Raw genomic sequence first — 12626 nt, forward strand, 5'->3', positions numbered from 1 at the left:
GGTCTATTTTCCTGAGAATGCATTTCACTGAGAGGGGATTCACAGTGAAGTTGTTTTTTACTGAGAGGGGATTCACACTGAAGGTGTATTATACTAAGAGGGGATTCACACTACAGGTAGTTTTACTGACAGGGAATTCATACTGACGTGTGTTTTACTGAGAAGATATAAATACTAAAGGAGTATTTTACCGAGAATTCATGTCAGTGAGAGGGGATTCACATTGCAGGTGTGTTTTACTGAAGTGGAATTGAATCTGAAGGTGTGTTTCACTGAGAATGCATTTTACTGATAGGGAATTTACAATGAAGATGCACATAAATGAGTGGGGATTCACACTGAAGTTGTGTTTTACTGAGAGGGGATTCACACTGAAGGTGTGTTTTACTGAGAGGGGATTCACATTGTTGTGTTTTACTGAGAGGGGATTCACACTGAAGGTGTGTTTTACTGATAAGTAATTCACACTGAAGGTCTATTTTCATGAGAATGCATTTCACTGAGAGGGGATTCACACTGAAGTTGTGTTTTACTGAGAGGGGATTCACACTGAAGGTGTATTTCACTAAGAGGGGATTCACTCTAAAGGTAGTTTTACTGACAGGCAATTCATACTGACGTGTGTTTTACTGAGAAGGCATAAATACTAAAGGAGTATTTTACCGAGAATGCATGTCAGTGAGAGGGGATTCACATTGCAGGTGTGTTTTACTGAACTGGAATTCAATCTGAAGGTGTGTTTCACTGAGAATGAATTTTACTGATAGGGAATTTACAATGAAGGTGCACATAACTGAGTGGGGATTCATACTGAAGTTGTGTTTTACTGAGAGGGGATTCACACTGAAGGTGTGTTTTACTGAGAGGGGATTCACGTTGTTGTGTTTTACTGAGAGGGGATTCACATTGTTGTGTTTTTCTGAGAGGGGATTCACACTGAAGGTGTGTTTTACTGATAAGTAATTCTCACTGAAGGTCTATTTTCCGGAGAATGCATTTCACTGAGAGGGGATTCACACTGAAGGTGTGTTTTACTGATAAGTAATTCACACTGAAGTTCTATTTTCCTGAGAATGCATTTTAGTGAGAGGGGATTCACACTGAAGGTGAGTTCTACTGAGAGGGGATTCACACTGAAGTTGTGTTTTACTAAGAATGCATTTTACTGAAAGGGGATTCAAAATGAAGGTGTATTTTACTGAGAAATCATTTTACTGATAGGGGTTTCACATTGCAGGTGTGTTTTACTGAAGTGGAATTCAAACTGAAGGTGTGTTTTACTGAGAATGCATTTTACTGAGAGGGGATTCACACTGAAGTTGTGTTTTACTAAGAATGCATTTGACTGAAAGGGGATTCAAAGTGAAGGTGTATTTTACTGAGAAATCATTTTACTGATAGGGGTTTCACATTGCAGGTGTGTTTTACTGAAGTGGAATTCAAACTGAAGGTGTGTTTTACTGAGAATGCATTTTACTGAGAGGGGATTCACACTGAAAGTGAGTTTTACTGAGAGGGGATTCACACTGAAGGTGAGTTTTACTGAGAGGGGATTCACACTGAAGGTGTGTTTTACTGATAAGTAAATAACGCTGAAGGTCTATTTTACTGAGAATGCATGTCAGTGAAAGAGGATTCACAGTGAAGGTGTGTTTTACTGAGAAGGCATTCACACTGAAGGTGTGTTTTATTGAGAGGGGACTCACAGTGAAGGTGTGTGTTACTGATAAGTAATTCACACTGAAGGTCTATTTTCCTGAGAATGCATTTTAGTCAGAGGGGATTCACACTGAAGGTGAGTTTTACTGAGAGGGATCTCACACTGAAGGTGAGTTTTACTGAGAGGGGATTCACACTGAATGTGCATTTTACTGAGAGGGGATTCACACTGAAGTTGTGTTTTACTAAGAATGCGTTTGACTGAAAGGGGATTCAAAGTGAAGGTGTATTTTACTGAGAAATCATTTTACTGATAGGGGTTTGAAATTGCAGGTGTGTTTTACTGAAGTGAAATTCAAACTGAAGGTGTGTTTTACTGAGACTGCATTTTACTGAGAGGGGATTCACACTGAAAGTGAGTTTTACTGAGAGGGGATTCACACTGAAGGTGAGTTTTACTGAGAGGGGATTCACACTGAAGGTGAGTTTTACTGAGAGGGGATTCACACTGAAGGTGTGTTTTACTGAGAGGGGATTCACACTGAAGGTGTGTTTTACAGAGAGGAAATTCACACTGAAGGTGTATTTTACTGAGAAGGGATTCACACTGAAGTTGTGTTTTACTAAGAATGCATTTTACTGAGAGGGGATTCAAAGTGAAGGTATATTTTACTGAGAAATCTTTTTACTGATAGGGGTTTCAAATTGCAGCTGTGTTTTACTGAAATAGAAATCAAACTGGTGGTGTGTTTCACTAAGAATACATTTTACTGAGAGGGGGTTAACAAGGAAGGTGCATCTAACTGAGAGGGGATTCACATTGAAGGTGTGTTTTACTGAGAGGGGATTCACACTGAAGGTGTGTTTTACTGAGAGGGGACTCACAGTGAAGGTGTGTGTTACAGATAAGTAATTCACACTGAAGGTCTATTTTCCTGAGAATGCCTTTTAGTCAGAGGGGATTCACACTGAAGGTGAGTTTTACTGAGAGGGATCTCACACTGAAGGTGAGTTTTACTGAGAGGGGATTCACACTGAATGTGCATTTTACTGAGAGAGGATTCACACTGACGGTGTGTTTTACTGAGAGAGGATTCACACTGTAGGTGTGTTTTACTGAGAAAGGATTCACACTGAAGGTGTGTTTTACTGAGGGGGATTCACACTGAAGGTGTGTTTTACTCAGAAGGAATTCACACTGAAGGTGTGTTTTACTGAGAGGGGATTCACACTGAAGGTGTGTTTTACTGATCAGTAATTCACACTGAAGGTCTATTTTCCTGTGAATGCATTTCACTGAGAGGGGATTCACAGTGAAGTTGTTTTTTACTGAGAGGGGATTCACACTGAAGTTGTGTTTTACTGAGAGGGGATTCGCACTGAAGGTGTATTATACTAAGAGGGGATTCACACTAAAGGTAGTTTTACTGACAGGGAATTCATACTGACGTGTGTTTTACTGAGAAGACATAAATACTAAAGGAGTATTTTACCGAGAATGCATGTCAGTGAGAGGGGATTCATATTGCAGGTGTGTTTTACTGAAGTGGAATTGAATCTGAAGGTGTGTTTCACTGAGAATGCATTTTACTGATAGGGAATTTACAATGAAGGTGCACATAAATCAGTGGGGATTCACACTGAAGTTGTGTTTTACTGAGAGGGGATTCACACTGAAGGTGTGTTTCACTGAGAGGGGATTCACATTGTTGTGTTTTACTGAGAGGGGATTCACACTGAAGGTGTGTTTTACTGATAAGTAATTCTCACTGAAGGTCTATTTTCCTGAGAATGCATTTCACTGAGAGGGGTTTCACAGTGAAGTTGTGTTTTACTGAGAGGGGATTCACACTGAAGGTGTGTTTTACTGAGAGGGGATTCACACTGAAGGTGTGTTTTACTGATAAGTAATTCACACTGAAGGTCTATTTTCCTGAGAATGCATTTTAGTGAGAGGGGATTCACACTGAAGGTGAGTTCTACTGAGAGGGGATTCACACTGAAGTTGTGTTTTACTAAGAATGCATTTTACTGAAAGGGGATTCAAAGTGAAGGTGTATTTTACTGAGAAATCATTTTACTGATAGGGGTTTCACATTGCAGGTGTGTTTTACTGAAGTGGAATTCAAACTGAATGTGTGTTTTACTGAGAATGCATTTTACTGAGAGGGGATTCACACTGAAGTTGTGTTTTACTAAGAATGCGTTTGACTGAAAGGGGATTCAAAGTGAAGGTGTATTTTACTGAGAAATCATTTTACTGATAGGGGTTTCACATTGCAGGTGTGTTTTACTGAAGTGAAATTCAAACTGAAGGTGTGTTTTACTGAGAATGCATTTTACTGAGAGGGGATTCACACTGAAAGTGAGTTTTACTGAGAGGGGATTCACACTGAAGGTGAGTTTTACTGAGAGGGGATTCACACTGAAGGTGAGTTTTACTGAGAGGGGATTCACACTGAAGGTGTGTTTTACTGAGAGGGGATTCACACTGAAGGTGTGTTTTACAGAGAGGAAATTCACACTGAAGGTGTATTTTACTGAGAAGGGATTCACACTGAAGTTGTGTTTTACTAAGAATGCATTTTACTGAGAGGGGATTCAAAGTGAAGGTATATTTTACTGAGAAATCTTTTTACTGATAGGGGTTTCAAATTGCAGCTGTGTTTTACTGAAATAGAAATCAAACTGGTGGTGTGTTTCACTGAGAATACATTTTACTGAGAGGGAGTTAACAAGGAAGGTGCATCTAACTGACAGGGGATTCACATTGAAGGTGTGTTTTACTGAGAGGGGATTCACACTGAAGGTGTGTTTTACTGATAAGTAATTAACGCTGAAGGTCTATTTTACTGAGAATGCATGTCAGTGAAAGAGGATTCACAGTGAAGGTGTGTTTTACTGAGAGGGGATTCACACTGAAGGTGTGTTTTACTGAGAGGGGACTCACAGTGAAGGTGTGTGTTACAGATAAGTAATTCACACTGAAGGTCTATTTTGCTGAGAATGCATTTTAGTCAGAGGGGATTCACACTGAAGGTGTGTTTTACTGAGAGGAATCTCACACTGAAGGTGAGTTTTACTGAGAGGGGATTCACACTGAATGTGCATTTTACTGAGAGAGGATTCACACTGACGGTGTGTTTTACTGAGAGAGGATTCACACTGATGGTGTGTTTTACTGAGAAAGGATTCACACTGAAGGTGTGTTTTGCTGAGGGGGATTCACACTGAAGGTGTGTTTTACTCAGAAGGAATTCACACTGAAGGTGTGTTTTACTGAGAGGGGATTCACACTGAAGGTGTGTTTTACTGATCAGTAATTCACACTGAAGGTCTATTTTCCTGAGAATGCATTTCACTGAGAGGGGATTCACAGTGAAGTTGTTTTTTACTGAGAGGGGATTCACACTGAAGGTGTATTATACTAAGAGGGGATTCACACTACAGGTAGTTTTACTGACAGGGAATTCATACTGACGTGTGTTTTACTGAGAAGATATAAATACTAAAGGAGTATTTTACCGAGAATTCATGTCAGTGAGAGGGGATTCACATTGCAGGTGTGTTTTACTGAAGTGGAATTGAATCTGAAGGTGTGTTTCACTGAGAATGCATTTTACTGATAGGGAATTTACAATGAAGATGCACATAAATGAGTGGGGATTCACACTGAAGTTGTGTTTTACTGAGAGGGGATTCACACTGAAGGTGTGTTTTACTGAGAGGGGATTCACATTGTTGTGTTTTACTGAGAGGGGATTCACACTGAAGGTGTGTTTTACTGATAAGTAATTCACACTGAAGGTCTATTTTCATGAGAATGCATTTCACTGAGAGGGGATTCACACTGAAGTTGTGTTTTACTGAGAGGGGATTCACACTGAAGGTGTATTTCACTAAGAGGGGATTCACTCTAAAGGTAGATTTACTGACAGGCAATTCATACTGACGTGTGTTTTACTGAGAAGGCATAAATACTAAAGGAGTATTTTACCGAGAATGCATGTCAGTGAGAGGGGATTCACATTGCAGGTGTGTTTTACTGAACTGGAATTCAATCTGAAGGTGTGTTTCACTGAGAATGAATTTTACTGATAGGGAATTTACAATGAAGGTGCACATAACTGAGTGGGGATTCATACTGAAGTTGTGTTTTACTGAGAGGGGATTCACACTGAAGGTGTGTTTTACTGAGAGGGGATTCACGTTGTTGTGTTTTACTGAGAGGGGATTCACATTGTTGTGTTTTTCTGAGAGGGGATTCACACTGAAGGTGTGTTTTACTGATAAGTAATTCTCACTGAAGGTCTATTTTCCGGAGAATGCATTTCACTGAGAGGGGATTCACACTGAAGGTGTGTTTTACTGATAAGTAATTCACACTGAAGTTCTATTTTCCTGAGAATGCATTTTAGTGAGAGGGGATTCACACTGAAGGTGAGTTCTACTGAGAGGGGATTCACACTGAAGTTGTGTTTTACTAAGAATGCATTTTACTGAAAGGGGATTCAAAATGAAGGTGTATTTTACTGAGAAATCATTTTACTGATAGGGGTTTCACATTGCAGGTGTGTTTTACTGAAGTGGAATTCAAACTGAAGGTGTGTTTTACTGAGAATGCATTTTACTGAGAGGGGATTCACACTGAAGTTGTGTTTTACTAAGAATGCATTTGACTGAAAGGGGATTCAAAGTGAAGGTGTATTTTACTGAGAAATCATTTTACTGATAGGGGTTTCACATTGCAGGTGTGTTTTACTGAAGTGGAATTCAAACTGAAGGTGTGTTTTACTGAGAATGCATTTTACTGAGAGGGGATTCACACTGAAAGTGAGTTTTACTGAGAGGGGATTCACACTGAAGGTGAGTTTTACTGAGAGGGGATTCACACTGAAGGTGTGTTTTACTGATAAGTAAATAACGCTGAAGGTCTATTTTACTGAGAATGCATGTCAGTGAAAGAGGATTCACAGTGAAGGTGTGTTTTACTGAGAAGGCATTCACACTGAAGGTGTGTTTTATTGAGAGGGCACTCACAGTGAAGGTGTGTGTTACTGATAAGTAATTCACACTGAAGGTCTATTTTCCTGAGAATGCATTTTAGTCAGAGGGGATTCACACTGAAGGTGAGTTTTACTGAGAGGGATCTCACACTGAAGGTGAGTTTTACTGAGAGGGGATTCACACTGAATGTGCATTTTACTGAGAGGGGATTCACACTGAAGTTGTGTTTTACTAAGAATGCGTTTGACTGAAAGGGGATTCAAAGTGAAGGTGTATTTTACTGAGAAATCATTTTACTGATAGGGGTTTGAAATTGCAGGTGTGTTTTACTGAAGTGAAATTCAAACTGAAGGTGTGTTTTACTGAGACTGCATTTTACTGAGAGGGGATTCACACTGAAAGTGAGTTTTACTGAGAGGGGATTCACACTGAAGGTGAGTTTTACTGAGAGGGGATTCACACTGAAGGTGAGTTTTACTGAGAGGGGATTCACACTGAAGGTGTGTTTTACTGAGAGGGGATTCACACTGAAGGTGTGTTTTACAGAGAGGAAATTCACACTGAAGGTGTATTTTACTGAGAAGGGATTCACACTGAAGTTGTGTTTTACTAAGAATGCATTTTACTGAGAGGGGATTCAAAGTGAAGGTATATTTTACTGAGAAATCTTTTTACTGATAGGGGTTTCAAATTGCAGCTGTGTTTTACTGAAATAGAAATCAAACTGGTGGTGTGTTTCACTAAGAATACATTTTACTGAGAGGGGGTTAACAAGGAAGGTGCATCTAACTGAGAGGGGATTCACATTGAAGGTGTGTTTTACTGAGAGGGGATTCACACTGAAGGTGTGTTTTACTGAGAGGGGACTCACAGTGAAGGTGTGTGTTACAGATAAGTAATTCACACTGAAGGTCTATTTTCCTGAGAATGCCTTTTAGTCAGAGGGGATTCACACTGAAGGTGAGTTTTACTGAGAGGGATCTCACACTGAAGGTGAGTTTTACTGAGAGGGGATTCACACTGAATGTGCATTTTACTGAGAGAGGATTCACACTGACGGTGTGTTTTACTGAGAGAGGATTCACACTGTAGGTGTGTTTTACTGAGAAAGGATTCACACTGAAGGTGTGTTTTACTGAGGGGGATTCACACTGAAGGTGTGTTTTACTCAGAAGGAATTCACACTGAAGGTGTGTTTTACTGAGAGGGGATTCACACTGAAGGTGTGTTTTACTGATCAGTAATTCACACTGAAGGTCTATTTTCCTGTGAATGCATTTCACTGAGAGGGGATTCACAGTGAAGTTGTTTTTTACTGAGAGGGGATTCACACTGAAGTTGTGTTTTACTGAGAGGGGATTCGCACTGAAGGTGTATTATACTAAGAGGGGATTCACACTAAAGGTAGTTTTACTGACAGGGAATTCATACTGACGTGTGTTTTACTGAGAAGACATAAATACTAAAGGAGTATTTTACCGAGAATGCATGTCAGTGAGAGGGGATTCATATTGCAGGTGTGTTTTACTGAAGTGGAATTGAATCTGAAGGTGTGTTTCACTGAGAATGCATTTTACTGATAGGGAATTTACAATGAAGGTGCACATAAATCAGTGGGGATTCACACTGAAGTTGTGTTTTACTGAGAGGGGATTCACACTGAAGGTGTGTTTCACTGAGAGGGGATTCACATTGTTGTGTTTTACTGAGAGGGGATTCACACTGAAGGTGTGTTTTACTGATAAGTAATTCTCACTGAAGGTCTATTTTCCTGAGAATGCATTTCACTGAGAGGGGTTTCACAGTGAAGTTGTGTTTTACTGAGAGGGGATTCACACTGAAGGTGTGTTTTACTGAGAGGGGATTCACACTGAAGGTGTGTTTTACTGATAAGTAATTCACACTGAAGGTCTATTTTCCTGAGAATGCATTTTAGTGAGAGGGGATTCACACTGAAGGTGAGTTCTACTGAGAGGGGATTCACACTGAAGTTGTGTTTTACTAAGAATGCATTTTACTGAAAGGGGATTCAAAGTGAAGGTGTATTTTACTGAGAAATCATTTTACTGATAGGGGTTTCACATTGCAGGTGTGTTTTACTGAAGTGGAATTCAAACTGAATGTGTGTTTTACTGAGAATGCATTTTACTGAGAGGGGATTCACACTGAAGTTGTGTTTTACTAAGAATGCGTTTGACTGAAAGGGGATTCAAAGTGAAGGTGTATTTTACTGAGAAATCATTTTACTGATAGGGGTTTCACATTGCAGGTGTGTTTTACTGAAGTGAAATTCAAACTGAAGGTGTGTTTTACTGAGAATGCATTTTACTGAGAGGGGATTCACACTGAAAGTGAGTTTTACTGAGAGGGGATTCACACTGAAGGTGAGTTTTACTGAGAGGGGATTCACACTGAAGGTGAGTTTTACTGAGAGGGGATTCACACTGAAGGTGTGTTTTACTGAGAGGGGATTCACACTGAAGGTGTGTTTTACAGAGAGGAAATTCACACTGAAGGTGTATTTTACTGAGAAGGGATTCACACTGAAGTTGTGTTTTACTAAGAATGCATTTTACTGAGAGGGGATTCAAAGTGAAGGTATATTTTACTGAGAAATCTTTTTACTGATAGGGGTTTCAAATTGCAGCTGTGTTTTACTGAAATAGAAATCAAACTGGTGGTGTGTTTCACTGAGAATACATTTTACTGAGAGGGAGTTAACAAGGAAGGTGCATCTAACTGACAGGGGATTCACATTGAAGGTGTGTTTTACTGAGAGGGGATTCACACTGAAGGTGTGTTTTACTGATAAGTAATTAACGCTGAAGGTCTATTTTACTGAGAATGCATGTCAGTGAAAGAGGATTCACAGTGAAGGTGTGTTTTACTGAGAGGGGATTCACACTGAAGGTGTGTTTTACTGAGAGGGGACTCACAGTGAAGGTGTGTGTTACAGATAAGTAATTCACACTGAAGGTCTATTTTGCTGAGAATGCATTTTAGTCAGAGGGGATTCACACTGAAGGTGTGTTTTACTGAGAGGAATCTCACACTGAAGGTGAGTTTTACTGAGAGGGGATTCACACTGAATGTGCATTTTACTGAGAGAGGATTCACACTGACGGTGTGTTTTACTGAGAGAGGATTCACACTGATGGTGTGTTTTACTGAGAAAGGATTCACACTGAAGGTGTGTTTTGCTGAGGGGGATTCACACTGAAGGTGTGTTTTACTCAGAAGGAATTCACACTGAAGGTGTGTTTTACTGAGAGGGGATTCACACTGAAGGTGTGTTTTACTGATCAGTAATTCACACTGAAGGTCTATTTTCCTGAGAATGCATTTCACTGAGAGGGGATTCACAGTGAAGTTGTTTTTTACTGAGAGGGGATTCACACTGAAGGTGTATTATACTAAGAGGGGATTCACACTACAGGTAGTTTTACTGACAGGGAATTCATACTGACGTGTGTTTTACTGAGAAGATATAAATACTAAAGGAGTATTTTACCGAGAATTCATGTCAGTGAGAGGGGATTCACATTGCAGGTGTGTTTTACTGAAGTGGAATTGAATCTGAAGGTGTGTTTCACTGAGAATGCATTTTACTGATAGGGAATTTACAATGAAGATGCACATAAATGAGTGGGGATTCACACTGAAGTTGTGTTTTACTGAGAGGGGATTCACACTGAAGGTGTGTTTTACTGAGAGGGGATTCACATTGTTGTGTTTTACTGAGAGGGGATTCACACTGAAGGTGTGTTTTACTGATAAGTATTCACACTGAAGGTCTATTTTCATGAGAATGCATTTCACTGAGAGGGGATTCACACTGAAGTTGTGTTTTACTGAGAGGGGATTCACACTGAAGGTGTATTTCACTAAGAGGGGATTCACTCTAAAGGTAGTTTTACTGACAGGCAATTCATACTGACGTGTGTTTTACTGAGAAGGCATAAATACTAAAGGAGTATTTTACCGAGAATGCATGTCAGTGAGAGGGGATTCACATTGCAGGTGTGTTTTACTGAACTGGAATTCAATCTGAAGGTGTGTTTCACTGAGAATGAATTTTACTGATAGGGAATTTACAATGAAGGTGCACATAACTGAGTGGGGATTCATACTGAAGTTGTGTTTTACTGAGAGGGGATTCACACTGAAGGTGTGTTTTACTGAGAGGGGATTCACGTTGTTGTGTTTTACTGAGAGGGGATTCACATTGTTGTGTTTTTCTGAGAGGGGATTCACACTGAAGGTGTGTTTTACTGATAAGTAATTCTCACTGAAGGTCTATTTTCCGGAGAATGCATTTCACTGAGAGGGGATTCACACTGAAGGTGTGTTTTACTGATAAGTAATTCACACTGAAGTTCTATTTTCCTGAGAATGCATTTTAGTGAGAGGGGATTCACACTGAAGGTGAGTTCTACTGAGAGGGGATTCACACTGAAGTTGTGTTTTACTAAGAATGCATTTTACTGAAAGGGGATTCAAAATGAAGGTGTATTTTACTGAGAAATCATTTTACTGATAGGGGTTTCACATTGCAGGTGTGTTTTACTGAAGTGGAATTCAAACTGAAGGTGTGTTTTACTGAGAATGCATTTTACTGAGAGGGGATTCACACTGAAGTTGTGTTTTACTAAGAATGCATTTGACTGAAAGGGGATTCAAAGTGAAGGTGTATTTTACTGAGAAATCATTTTACTGATAGGGGTTTCACATTGCAGGTGTGTTTTACTGAAGTGGAATTCAAACTGAAGGTGTGTTTTACTGAGAATGCATTTTACTGAGAGGGGATTCACACTGAAAGTGAGTTTTACTGAGAGGGGATTCACACTGAAGGTGAGTTTTACTGAGAGGAGATTCACACTGAAGGTGTGTTTTACTGATAAGTAAATAACGCTGAAGGTCTATTTTACTGAGAATGCATGTCAGTGAAAGAGGATTCACAGTGAAGGTGTGTTTTACTGAGAAGGCATTCACACTGAAGGTGTGTTTTATTGAGAGGGGACTCACAGTGAAGGTGTGTGTTACTGAGAAGTAATTCACACTGAAGGTCTATTTTCCTGAGAATGCATTTTAGTCAGAGGGGATTCACACTGAAGGTGAGTTTTACTGAGAGGGATCTCACACTGAAGGTGAGTTTTACTGAGAGGGGATTCACACTGAATGTGCATTTTACTGAGAGAGGATTCACACTGACGGTGTGTTTTACTGAGAGAGGATTCACACTGAAGGTGTGTTTTACTGAGAAAGGATTCACACTGAAGGTGTGTTTTACTGAGGGGGATTCACACCGAAGGTGTGTTTTACTGAGAAGGAATTCACACTGAAGGTGTGTTTCACTGAGAGGGGATTCACACTGCAGGTGTGTTTTACTGAAGTGGAATTCAAACTGAAGGTGTGTTTTATTGAGAATGCATTTTACTGAGAGGGAATTTACAATGAAGGTGCATTTAACTGAGTGGGGATTCACATTGAAGGTTGTGTTTTACTAAGAGGGGATTCACACGGAAGGTGTGTTTTACTGAGAGGGGATTCACATTGTTGTGTTTAACTGAGAGGGGATTCACACTGAAGGTGTGTTTTACTGATAAGTTATTCACACTGAAGGTCTATTTTCATGAGAATGCATTTCACTGAGAGGAGATTCACAGTGAAGTTGTGTTTTACTGAGAGGGGATTCACACTGAAGTTGTGTTTTACTGAGAGGGGATTCACACTGAAGGTGTATTTCACTAAGAGGGGATTCACTCTAAAGGTAGTTTTACTGACAGGCAATTCATACTGACGTGTGTTTTACTGAGAAGGCATAAATACTAAAGGAGTATTTTACCGAGAATGCATGTCAGTGAGAGGGGATTCACATTGCAGGTGTGTTTTTACTGAACTGGAATTCAATCTGAAGGTGTGCTTCACTGAGAATGAATTTTACTGATAGGGAATTTACA

Source organism: Mobula birostris, chromosome 8 (genome assembly GCF_030028105.1).
Source record: "Mobula birostris isolate sMobBir1 chromosome 8, sMobBir1.hap1, whole genome shotgun sequence".
Taxonomy (NCBI): domain Eukaryota; kingdom Metazoa; phylum Chordata; class Chondrichthyes; order Myliobatiformes; family Myliobatidae; genus Mobula; species Mobula birostris.